Source organism: Oryzias latipes, chromosome 2, assembly GCF_002234675.1.
Source record: "Oryzias latipes chromosome 2, ASM223467v1".
Taxonomy (NCBI): Eukaryota; Metazoa; Chordata; class Actinopteri; order Beloniformes; family Adrianichthyidae; genus Oryzias; species Oryzias latipes.
The window spans coordinates 1,063,237-1,076,961 of NC_019860.2; the positions used below are offsets into that span (position 1 = coordinate 1,063,237).

At 42.6% G+C, this 13,725-nt stretch overlaps 1 protein-coding gene across 1 annotated transcript in view; it reads right to left on the bottom strand.

The window, feature by feature from the left end:
• Positions 1-2,449: 2,449 nt before the first annotated feature.
• LOC101174568 (muscarinic acetylcholine receptor M4) overlaps positions 2,450-13,725 on the bottom strand; it is a 62,148-nt gene continuing 50,872 nt past the window's right edge. The window contains exon 8 of the mRNA XM_023961607.1: positions 2,450-2,985. The gene's annotated coding sequence lies outside the window, so the exon portion shown is untranslated. The remainder of the gene's footprint in view (positions 2,986-13,725) is intronic.

Below are 13,725 nucleotides of genomic sequence, written 5' to 3' on the forward strand. Positions count from 1 at the left end.
GAGCTCTCATGCTCTATGTCCTAAAAAACAACACAGGTTTTTAGATTTTGGCTAAAAGCGGCATCATTATGATTAAAAACTCGGGGTAATACACATGATTTGGCTCATTTTGTCATTCATGCCACTGCTGTTATTGTAAAAAAATGCAACGTCTTTAATTATATTTTTTATTTTGACTATTTTAGCTGTTTTAAAGCAAATATTTCAGTCTTGCTCTTGGTTTTATGTCAAACTTGCTCCTGTTTTTCGGGTAAAGAAGCTCAAACGAACAATTTTACACAAAATGTTGCTTTTTTCCTGTTTATTACTGTGCAAAAGTTTAGAAAAAGCTAAACTTATGACTATTTTATTGGTATTTAATATTTTTTTAAATAACACTGTATTCAATAATATTTAATTAAGAGTAATTTTATTAGAATTTAATTCGAATGCATCAGTAAATTTAAATTTGTGATAAAAAATGAATAAATAAAATAGCAATAAAAAAACAAAGAAAACCAGTGAATATTCTTATAACACACTTTTGAATTTTGAACAGTTTGGAGATTTGATTCCAAATGTAAAAGTGATTTCTAGAGTTTAGGCCGAAACTCTAGAAATCAGCCAAACGGCTGAAGTTTCTGCTCCTCGGTGGATGTAAAGGTGGACAAAAGTTGCGAGGATGAGGAAGGACTGAGAGTACGGGAGGAAGAGGTGAGGGGGAGAGAGGTTGGGATTGACCATAAAGGCAAACAGTTTTCAATTTTCACCTTTTACCACCTGAGCTTTAGCTCCAGTGATCGCGTTGAAGACATCTCCGGCGTTAAAAGGTTAAACTGAAAGTGATTTGATGAAGAACTGGAGTTCTGGTCAAATTGAAGTTTATGGAGTGATTTTTGAGAGGTCAGGCATTGGGACAGAGGCCATTCTTGTAAAAGGAAGTCTTCTGACCAGATTGTGCCCTCGTTCTGAGACCAGAACAAACGAGTGCTTTTGAGAACACTTGGGGATTCGGGGGTGACAGGTGGGACAGCAGTTATGCTAGGTTCACACTGGCTGTGTGCGCGTAAATTATACGCTAAACGTTGGTTCTTGAAAGCGCTTTTTGAATGTTCACAAAGGCCTGTCGATACCGAATAGTAGCACATGGTCGTACAGTTGGTAGAGTAAAAACAGTTGCCACTTCTGTGTGTAGAAGGGACACCATCCATACGTCATTACAAAATCTGAACCTCTGATTGGTCAAATTTCAACAGGTTTATTTTAAATGCACGTTCATTCAATGGCCACATATTTCATACGCTTGTTTAGAGGCCATGCGAGTTGTAGGCATGTTCAATGGCCGCACGTACAAAACGTGCGTTCACTGGCCATGTCTTTGTACAATCAACACATTTCGTATGCGTGTTTATTGGCCATGTGTTTTGTACGTGGTTTAAATGCCATGTGTTTTGTAAGCGTGGTCATTGGCCACGCGTTTCGTATGCGCACACAATAAATGCACGTACAACATGTGCATTTAATTGCCATGTTTTTTGTACGCGCATTCAACAACCACACATTTTGTACCCACGTTTAGAGGCCATGTCTTTTATACAAGTGTTCAATGGCCACGCTTATGTACGTAAAGACTAAAAATGACTATAGAAACTTGTACAACTATGTGAGCTTTATGAGTTTAGAACACAGAAGCCTGAAACGCACATTAACCTAGACTTTATATTGGAAATGGTTCCCTTGAATTCGCACTTGGGAGCCGGGTGTGAAATAGAAAGTTAAGCCTCATTCTGAGGCTAAAAGGTGAACCCAAAACTCATCCCATCCTGTTTTCAGGCTCCTCCTACTTTTATGACTTCACCTGTTTTTATGTCTTCTAATGGAAACCTCTGAACAGTCAACTGTCAGTGGGTTTCAGGTTTTCGAGCCAGTGCCGAGCGCTGATTTACCCTTTCAAAGTCTGCGTTCGGATCTTGAAATGTGAACACAATAAATTGATATACAGCACATTGTTTCATCGTACAACAAACAGGAGTAATAAAAAAAACACAACTCTAAGCATTTCCTTAGACTTTGGCATTCATAAGAAGACACCTCCCAACAGAACACATGCCATCTACGTACACAAACGCTAGAAAAGAAAAAGTATAGATCACTGGAGCGTGTATCCGATTTGTCCTGAAACTTATCCGACCTAATAGGAATATTTGTGACAAACAAGGACGAAAGTCCACGAAAGTCTTTACATCGACGTCTGTACATGCTCTTCTGTACATGGAGATACATTCTGAAGGAGAAGTCTTTGGAATGACTCAGAACGGATGGAAAATCCCTCAGAATCCTCACAAGTGTCAGTCCTTTAGCAGATTTTCACTTGACACCCCACCAGAGGCGAGGCGTTGCACTTTAGACTTCATCCTCCACTTTTCCATCAGGCTGGTTGCATCATTTTACAAGTATTTACATGTATTTATTTTTGTCTTTTTTTAATGTATTTTGACCCAACATTGTGGTAAGTAACAAAATATGTTGTGAAACTCCTTCATGGACCCAAAAGAGCTTTCAAAGAGTTCTTTCGGTTTGGTTGTTACTGTTTGGCTGAATGCTCAACGATACAGTTGGTATGGTTTTTCTTAATGCTTTACACCATCAAACCTGCACTATAGTTGCTTCTTCTTCTCTAATTTATACAAACCTTCAGGTTTTACTCAATAATGTACATTTCTACAGTCATTTTTTACAAAAACAAAGCTACAAATGAACATTTCTGTCAACTCAGGCATGGAAAGCCACCGGAACGATCGTCTGGTTACAAAATGTGGCATTGGCATTGCCATTTGTCTGTGGTTCGAGTACAAACGATCACTGGCAAGTGGAAAACATTCAAGACAATGGTTGGGCTTCTCGGGGCAGACGCTTCCAAAGGTCTGAGGAACATCTGTTAACGGGACGAGACCTCTTCTGTCCACGGAGAACGTAGAAGCACGGCTGAAGTTCACCAAACTGCTTCTGAACAAACCACAAGCAGAGATGTTGGACCTCCACACGGACCCCGGTGTCAGGATCAAACCGCAAATGTTCAATACAGGCAGCTACTTTCAAGCACAGTGGTGGGAGGGTGATAATTTGCAGTCTCTGAGCTTAGATCTACAACCAGAGGATTCTCAAAGGAAAGGATGAACATATGGACCACCTCAAAACCCACTTAGACCACACAGTCTGTACCTTGTGTACATGTGACCCCAAAGTTCCGTTCGCTGGTCAACTGCGATGGCTTTCAGAGTTCGTTTGTATCAACTTCTAATTGTGGATTGGTGTAAAACCAAAGCATGAGCAATAACTGCAAACCGCATTGTGGCTCTACCATCAGCCTCAATGAATCTGTTCATGGGAGGGGTGTTTTTTACCCACCTGGGTTCTCTGGGTCTCAGAGTTCTACTTTAGAAAATACTCTGCCTTCACAAGAAGATCTGGATAGTCTGCTTTTAAATTTCTTTTTATGTTCGGAGACAGTTGCTGGGAACCCCATGTCCCATTTGGTTCCTCAAAGGGCTCATTTAGCTTTACTTTCCGCAATATCTGACAACTGGAACGAGCCAGTGTGACGTCAAATTGGTTGCCATTATTTTTTTGCATGAGGCCGCCAGACCATGTCAGTAAGCAGTGATCGATCTATGTTGGTCTGAGTCAATGTTTCTATGGCAACCAATCCCACCAATCAGGAGTGAAGTTGTTGGAAGTCCAGGCTTTTTCTTTTCTGATAAATAAAATAATATAAAGTCATAGAATTTTGGCCAGGCACACATCACAATTAATAATTTCTCATCCATGAACAGTTTTCAAATGGTTGGTACTTCCATGTTTTGAAAAGGACATCATCCACATGTCACTATTACATCCGAGTCCCTGATTGGTCAAAGGCCAAGTGTTTTAACTTTTAATGTTGAACGCGGAAGCCTGAAATGGGAAAAAATGTACATTTATAAAGATTTTTGATTGGAAGTGGTGGCTTTAACGTGCGTTTCAGAGGATGGTGTGCATGTCCTCTCTCATCATGTCTCCCTGTTTATTGGAAGTTACTCACACTCTGTGTTCTAGATACTCCTAATCCCAATTCATGGTTTTAGGTTCATATAGTGACGTTGATTCTCTATGAGGAAACTAAAGACTATAGAACTTCATCAACCGTTCTAACTGCTCTGGCACATAGACGGTTCCGCGTGGGCGCGCCCAAAGTCGACAGCACAAAGAGAATTGGTGGAGTCAAGCTCTGAGGACTAACCATGAGAAAGTGCTCCACGGCTCCACAGCTTTTGTTTGACTTCCCTGTTTTAAGATGATGTGTCGTTGGAAAAGAATATTGGAAAGTCTGAGACAGACAGGAGGAACATTAACCCTTGAGCTATCTTAGATGACCCCACCCTTACATTGACGTGTTCTCCCTACCATGACAAAGGTGGATAAAGGTGGAAAGATTTCATGTAATCCATGGACACCAGTGAAGATCACAAATCATTGAAGAAAAAAGGTTCAGAGCACTGTCTAGTGGGTCTAGATGACCCAACTCCCAATGGTAAAGTGCCTAGGATAGCACAAGGGTAAAAGGACTTCTAGCATCAACAGGAACCAACACCGTCTAACGGAACCATTTGCACCTCAGAAGAAACAGATTTTCAAGGTTTATGCTGGTTCACTGTTTTTACATTAACTTCACAGATTTTTAGTAAATCCAAGGAGGATTTCTCATGTTTTAGTAAAATACAAAAAAGCGGAGTTCTTCCAGTAAATCAGGCCTCTAAACCTGGAGGGAGGACGACTACTCCTGATGGAATTCTGCGTCTGGTGAATTTAGGATTTTAAATAGTACAGAAGTGCATCGTGGAACATTGACAAACTCTAAGAAAACAGAATAGTATGTGCCGCTCTTTCAGGGAGCTCAGCGTCAAAAGTTAGAAACCCTGGAAGAGTTTTAAGGAACGAGGTTTACAAGTACTTTTGGCTTTTAACTCTATAAAACTTCAACTTAGAAAATAGTTATTAATTTGTGGACTGGACAAATAACCAAGTCCAGACAGAAATGACTTCTTCATAGGTGTAGAACAGTTTACTTGTAGGTTTGGTGTGAAGTTCCTTAAAACCAACAGATGAATGTATGTAAGTGGATTTATTTCCTGTTTTTTCTGGGATTCCAGTAAATAGGTGACATTGGCCTAAATTCCTACTTCTAATATTTTGCTTTTAAACTGTAAAAGAATCTTTAGGTCCTTCCACTAACATAAAAAAAAACAGATAATGCTGGTTTTGAATCAACGTTTAGTCTTAAATTCAGTGACTACACTATATACCCATATTTCATCCTGAACCGTGGGAACCAACAAGTGCATATAATGCATTTAATGCTGATAAGCAAAATTTTGGCGAAAGACGACTACGAAATCGATCCTAACAACGGAGGATAGTGGTATGATTTTTTTAAAATAATGTCTTAAAACACAAAAAATCCAATCAAATAAACCTATCAATCAATCAATCGAAAAACAAATAATCAAATCAATCATTAAAAGGAAAATCAATCAAATCAATAAGGCAAACAAATAAATTGAAATGCAGGATACATCGTGGGTGGTTCCACTAAAAGCTTTCTTCACAGACTTCCCCAACATGCTAGGCAAACCCCTAAAATCTCACCGTGCACGCCAATCGCTGCTAAAAAAAAATACAGACCTGGATCGCCACCATTAGACACTCTATGCTGAGGCCAATTGGACCATTCCAACTGATTTGGCTGGCCTTTCCAGCTTTACCAAGCATTCTCTACTCCCAGTGGGTTTTTTATAAATCCTCTGTGGGTGTTGACACAAAAGATGAGGACAAATTCTATCTTGTAATCTGAAGAACTCTCCAAACGTCCCTCAGAATTGATCAAATGAAGGCTTTCAATATAAAGCCAAGACTGTATGACATGTGCTTCTTTTGAGACAAGAATGATGACAATTTAAAGCATTTCATTTCAATTGTACATGGTGTACTAATTAAACAAGGCTTTTCTGCAATGTTTTGCAGTTGGGTTGGATCACTTGACTTGGTCCTGGCACCAACAACAGCATTAGCATCTTTTCCTCTGTGAAGCTATATTTGCTCTACTCCCAAATTGTCGACCAACCTGAAAGAAATTTCATCGCCACTTGATGGCGATGAAATTTATTCATGTCATCAATCCCTGATGTCTGTGATAATCTGGGTAAGAAGACAACAAAAGGAGCCGTTTCCATCCCTTCACTGCTAGAAACTCTTCCAACATTCACAAAGTCTGCTGCAGTGACCTCTTGTACGTAACAGTTGAAATAACTATTCAACCATTGCATGGTCCTGCGTTGGTAAGAACCTGCTACCAGGTCGTACACTCACGCCTGGACTGTAGGAGGCAATGTCAGAAGTCAGACTCTCCACAGGATGATTGTGTCACCAGACGTATTTGCAGTGAATTCACGTAAAGACCAGCAGTTAACAACCCAGTGGCCTCATGTTAGAGTGTCCGCCCTAAAATCCGCTGTTGACACTCAGCTGGATGGGGGGTTAAACCAGCAAATGCGGACGGAATTACACAATTTCTCAAGTCCAGGAGTCCGTGACCACGAATGAATGTAGAATCATGAAAGGCAACCACAAGGGTCCATACTTTAGGGTCATGGTACGCTGTGAGGAGGCCTTAATTGGACACAATCTTGGAAATGTTTGGTAGATTGGTAGAAGAGATTATCTTGTTTGGTCCTGTTTTTCACTACACAGAGTACGACTGAGCGTCTTCATTTCTTGTAGATCTCATCGTTCCATATTTGTTCCAGAGGAGCTCTGGGCTAACTGCTGCCTTACTTGTGGTTTCATTCTTAAATGTAAAGTAGGAAAAACAGCCTGTGGCTATCGGGCTCTTCTCTTGTGGAACTAACTTCCTTTGTGGCTCAGGCGACTGACGCCCACTCCCCTTTTCAGATTACGATCCATACACTCTACCACAGTTTAGAGTACACTTCACATCCCCAAGCCATACCTTTTATTTGCCACTCGAAGGGACATTTGTAAATGACAGTATTCACTTTCAATGTTTGCTTACAAGGCTGTGAGTCATGAAATGCGTCTGTGCAAAAATCTAATAGGCAGTGAGTGAATGACACCAACAGAGAAAAGCTGGATCTATGGCCAAAAGGACAGGCTGTCCAGGACAATGAGTTATATAGGATAGAGCCGCTGTGCTGTGAGTTTATGCAACATTGGACGCCATATTACCAAAGGCCAGAGGCTCACCGGTGTGCTGCAGTTACACAAGCAGAGCTGGAAGAGCAAGGATGTGACTTTTCATCAGTCAATTCTTCCTGTCGGCTAATAAATGACAACTTACAGAAAACATTTTTAGGAAGATCTGACTGAGTTTACCCCCAGAATAGTCAACGTTTATGCTAATCTTGTAGTGATGAAGGCAATATCAACACAAACCAAGCCCCTTCAAAGTTAATGGTAGCATTAGACTATTCTCACGTTTTCTGGAAAGACCACTGCTCTTGTTCTTGTGGGGGTTAACCTTAGTATTTGTCTCTGTGTTCGACCTCAGATCTGACCAAACGACCTGCTGAATTTAAATAGATTACAAAGCAGAGGAAAAGAAACTAACTAGGATTCCATCAGTGGCGGCCAGCAAAGAGGGAAGAGCCCAGCGCCGAATCCCCATCCAGCGGGCGGGCGAGGGACATGTGGCATACGGAAGACCGCCTACTTGGTGTTGCACAACTTCCTGAGTCCCTTTGATAGATGCTGTCCTGCCTGGCCCTTTGCGTCACGAGCAGCTGCACCACGGCCGTGGTGGAGTAGGGCGGTCGACCCTTGATCGTAAGGTTGCAGGTTCGATTCCCGCCTTGTACGCCCATCAGTTGAAGTGTCCTTGGGCAAGACACTGAACCCCACCCTACCTCTGGTGGTAGGCGGGCACCTGTGTTTGGCAGTGGAGAGGCCACCAGTGTGTGAATGTGTGTGTGACTGGGTGAATGGGTCCGTGACTGTAAAAGCACTTTGTAGGTAGAAAAGCGCTATACAAGTATACACCATTTACCATTCACGAGCAGTTCTGGCTCGGCAAGCCCTGGCTACCGCATGCTTTACGGCGCCCCCCCCACCCGGACCAAAATGCTCTCATCACCGTCTCTGACCCGTACTCCCGGTGCAACTGTCGACAAGGGCACAATGTTCTGGTAGCTGAAACATGTAGGACAGGCACAAGGGGCCTGCAGTGATGTCGGCCACACACCTCAACCGTCTTGAAACACGGACCAAGGAGTCCAACAGTTTGCGAAAATCTTTTCGTCTGTGTGTAGATTTGAATAAAATCCAAACCATGCATCAGGTATGCATAGCCTTTCCTATATAATGACGTATTCATTTATAGAAAAGTTTGAAATGTCATTGCACCCTAAAGAAAAACATTCTGACCACGGGCTGGGTCTAATTTTTGTGATCATCAGAGTATTTTTCTTTTTGAAATCGGATTAAAGTGAAGCATCTTCTGCTCATTTGACTGTGTCTGCTAAGCCGTGTCTCGGTGTTTAGTAACATGTTCAATATGGCGTCACTCTTTACGCACACTGGACAATGGTAGCAGGCTGGAGTAGCGAGCTGCATGATGGTAATGCGACAGATCAGTGGTATCACCTGAACATGGTCGTAGGAACAGAGGAGAAACCAAAACCCCTCAAGGTTTTCATTCTATTAAAACAAATGGACTCTTTACAGTTGGAGTCAACGACTCTTTTGTAGGTAAAGCCACATAGTGGCTATGTGGAGTGGCTACGACTTGTTTTTTTCCTTCAAACATAGAATTCACGTGGACATCAAAGGATTTTCTCTGGTTTGGAACTTCAATTATGTCAGGATTTCTAAATGACCGCTTAGAACCGTCTACCTCTCCATTTAGCATCGACCCCGCTGGAAAAGCGACGCATCAACTTTTTTATTTACATTTTTGCTCTAGTCTTTTGAACAATATCTGTAATTTCAAGAAGTTTGCTCAAAGGCCAAGACACAGGGTCAGTAGTGTGGTTAGACCCATTGACTGTATACGACATCACCCATAGAAAATAAACCACTTTTGGTTCCAACCAATTAAGTCAATTTAGTCTACAATTTTTCGCGATATGGACGCCAACATGTTGGTAGCAGACGTCATCAGTGAGTAGTGATTGGTCCGAGTCCGAGAACGTTTCTATGGAAACGACTTCAACAACAACAACTTGGAAGGCCACTGACTCTGGAAAGTCAGTCAATCAAAGCTTTTGAACGTTCAACATGAGACTGCCCACTTTCATTGAGGCCTCTGATTGGCCGGTTTATAACTGAACTACAGACATTAAACGTATCAGATCCAGAAGGTTTCTTCTGACCAATAGACTGAGAAACAGCTGTTTTTTTCTCTAACGAAGTCTATGGGATTTTAAGGGGACTTCCTGTTTTGAACGCCAGGTAGGAGGGGCCACCCGGTCCAATTCTCACACCAGACACATGCCATCATTTTGTAGCACAGCAGTGCTTTATACCAATGCCTATTTTGACGAAGTTGGGTAATTTTCCAACTAAAAGCACCCCAATTAGAAGAAATTACTTTTTTGCTCATAAGCCTGTTGAGCAGTGGCTCATTTTAAATCCCATTACAGTTGATTTCCAGCATTCAATTACAATTCATTTAAGTGACAGTTTGCCTTTGCAAAAATGTTCCAACATCTTTGGGTCTTTGCATCCGTTCCAGCCAGGCAGCCATCATGTATGCTAATTTTTCTTTCAGCAGGGGGGCTTTCAGCCTCACCTACTTACAGATTTAGATGTGTTCAGTTCCAATAGAATGATCAAATATAGTATTTTATTGTGAAAATGTCGTTCAGAGAACACCAGTGAATAAATCTGTTTTTTTATTAAACACTCGTCGTGTTCGTGTTCATTAATAGTTCACTGGATCCTAAATCTATATTTTAATTGTATAAAGATGTGAGAACATTTCTAATGCGGTCCTTCTTACTGGAACGTCGTCTCCTGCATCCTTTCTCCTCCTTTCGTGCCCTACTTTTCCCTCCATGAGCTCGTTGTGGCTTTTCCCTAATTCCCTGCCCCCCCGTCTGCCTCTCTGTCATTGCATTGCATCAGTTCTCTGTTTAAATAAACGGCATCCATTCAGCAGTTTTTTTTTTACATTTTTACCCACTCAGAGGATGTTTTTACAGCTCAGGTTTGATCATTTCGTGATCACGGAGGCGCCCCCCTCCCATTTTAGCGCTTGTGTTATCTGCCTCCACACACGCATTTAGCTTCATCTAAATATACACAATGCTTGATTCAAAGAGTTCAATTAGAGGGATTGATTTCCAGCAGTGATTACCGCCTTTATCACACAATAGAGGTCACACTTTGGACTCATTCAAGCCCCCCTGAAAAACTCCCTAAAGGTCTGAGCGATGTGACGAAAGAGAAGGAGGCGCAGCCTGCACCCCCCTGTCTAATGAGGCGTAAAGGCTTCAGGTGAGAAATCACAGAGGGAGGAGAAAGCAGGCCTTCCCTTCGTTGGAGCCGCTCAGACCCAGACGGCGAGAGCAGTTTAACAAATGTTGTGTTGAGAGAAACACAATCAGAGAGTGGGGGAAGGGGGGGGGGGGTCTCCAAGGAGAAGGAAAGTGTGCAGAATGAAGGACCTTCTCCACACAGCGCCTCGTCCACTAATGTTAGGCAGAGCAAGTAACCAGCAACGGACGGAAAACAGACAGTTTTTGGGAGAAAACACAAGTTGCTGGCTAACGTCGGACAGCCGCTACGGTGTGTATTGCACATGGGAAAATTGGTCATACACGAATAAACGTGAGAACAAGGGAGAACAGTTGCGGTCATACAAAAGTAGTAAGAATAAACCACGCAGAGAACACGTCAATCAATGTAAAAGCCCAATCTGGCCCAATCTGGTCACATTTTGAGGTCGTCCACCGGCACCAGCTTTTTCTATTACTGTGGGCGGCCGGCGGCCTCCCAGAGGCATTTAAAAAGGACGGCCACCGTCCAGAGACATTTACACTTTGTCCAATCAGAGCTGCTGCCGGCTGGCGATCTGGCTGTCACCGCCCACCTACACTCACGACCGCGCCAACGATTTTCAAATAAGCCGATTCCGCAGCATGCATGTAGAAAAAAAACTACATGAACATTTTCTAGCGTGTTCAGAGTGGTGTACAGCCTTGATGTTTCATGGAGGTCACCTGCATACCGGTTTGACCAATGTTCTCCTACAGACAGCTCATCTTCACCCGTAAGGACAGTTGTGATGAAAGCATTAGGGCCTTTATCATTACAAGGCCTCGTCTTTTAGAGGTTAAAGAGTAATCCATAAACAACTCAAAACTTAACGGGTGAAGTTGACTTTTCAAGTAAAAGTTCCTCTGAAGTTCTGGGTTTGGATTCAAGTCGATGGGAACTGGGTTCACCTGGCACCAACCTTCTGGAGGCCGGCTTGTGTGTACGTCTCCTAACAGCTCTACAGAAGGCTGGCTCATGAAAGAGCTGTCTGTGGGTCTGACAGTTCCCCAATCGAAGTAGAGAAAAACATGAGAAAAGAAAGAGGAAAAACACTGATCAAAAGCACTGGCTGTTCTGGGGTCTTGATTATTTCACCACAGGCAGTTCCTTCCCTACGACGCCGTCTGCCTTCGCGCCGCAGGGCAAGCCTGAAGGATCGGCACCAGCACAAACACCACTGACATTTTAACTACTTTTATGGCTCAGGGCGGTTTATGGGGGCAAAGCTGGCCAAAGCACCACAGTCAGCTTCTATTGACTACTGAACAGGGATATCACTGACTTTGGAACCACACCAGGATATACGGGTTACGTAAAAAAAACCCACACTGTTGAGGGTCATTGTTGAAAGTGTGCTGTACTGTCATAGGTGCAAATCCCAGACGTCCCATTTAATTATGGAGTATTGATTTCTTCAAAGTTTCTTAACTTTTCCAAATCCTTGCTTTTTTCTAAAGTAAACTTTGACCATAAACGGTATCTTGCTAATGTTCTCTTCAGTCAGTCGGGACCAGCTTAGATGCTCTAATGAAGGAACGTACCCCCTAGGGATGGGAACTGATACCATTTTTACGATTTTGATTCCATTCTGGATTTAGTTCAACGATTCGATTCTTCATCTATTCTCTGAATGTGCTGTAATCGCTGTCCTTGGTTGAAATCCACCTGTCCGATACAGATCAAAAACGTTCTGTTCATTTAAAAATATCCCATGTTTTGACTGCAGAAGTTTTTGTATATTTGAGGTGTCGTCCCTTTGCGAAATTTTATCATTTGCAAGTTGCCATGTTGTCATCTTTTTTTCGTGAAGTGTAGCTAAACTTTTGAGTGTTTTCTGCTGCTCAGTGTGTGCAACACTAGCTACCCCGGTAACGTCATTCGTGTTGACACAAATCAATAAAGGAATCTTTTGAAGAATTGCCAAAAACTCCAAAATTTGAAACAGCGTGAGCTTGTTCTTAAGAAGCCGGTCGATTCCTTTCCCTATCCCCCTGAGACTGTAAGATTGTGGGTTTGTCCAATCATCCCTCAAGTCATTTCAACAACTATGACAACTGTGCTAGAACTTGATCGTTCGCTCAGCGGGACATCTGGCTTTACCCATGAGGCCCTGAGTGAACTGAGATGCTGCCTTCTATGTCGTTGGTGAAGACAAACATTTTTCAATCATCTACCAAGAAAAGAAAAGAAGACAGCCTTACACAAATACAAAACACTAGTTGAGCTAATGCTACGGTCACAAATACAACTGCAGTCATTCAATGGGGAGGCCTCTGCAGAATCTTCAAGGTTAGCTGCCGCCGCCCAATTTCTTGAGAAATTGTGGTGTGGTCATGAATATAGACGGCGGCAGTCATGTGGGGATGATGTCATAATAAAATGAAGGGACAGCAAGGTGGTGGCAACCGGATTGCTGGACGGCATCCATCCATATCAAGTGCCACCGGCCGCCCCAGGGGTGTAGAAAAAGCGGGCCATTCTGCACCACTGGTCATGAGCAACTCAGATTTTGAGCAACCATTATGATCTTCTCAATTTACAAAAGTACACATTTTTAGACATGCCCACCAAGATATCACAGTGTTCTGTCTTCGTGTTCTTCTCAGAATCAATTGCAATTCATCAAGACACGGGTCTCTAAGTTGCTGTGACTCTATCAACGGCATGATGAATTCTGTGTAGCATCAAAGCCGTCTCCCCATTTGGATCCATGGTGGCCGGGATCACAAGATTGACGTCCGGTCATCACCAGACGTCAACTCAATGTAACTCATGTCAACAGGTCAGGTCAAAAATCAGACGATTTTGGGGACCTTGGAGACCCTCCTATGAGTACATTTTCACGCTGCTGCCTTCCTGCCACCGCTATGTGTCTGGACTGCCACCACGCGACCTCAAAATAGGGGCTGGAGGTCACCGACTAATGTTAACAAATCATCCAGCCACCTACCAAATTTGCTGAAAAACCTGCGTTTACCATACCAGTAAAAGGGTTGGTAGATGTTAAATGATAGCCCGCTACCACAGTCACATGTCAGTGTCCTTGAGCAAGAACACTCCCTGAACCTCTTAATTTAGGCATCATAGACTGCTCTTTCATGGTGTATGAATGTGTGTGCAATTACCAAAAGTACCAAAGTAACAAAAAATAGACAA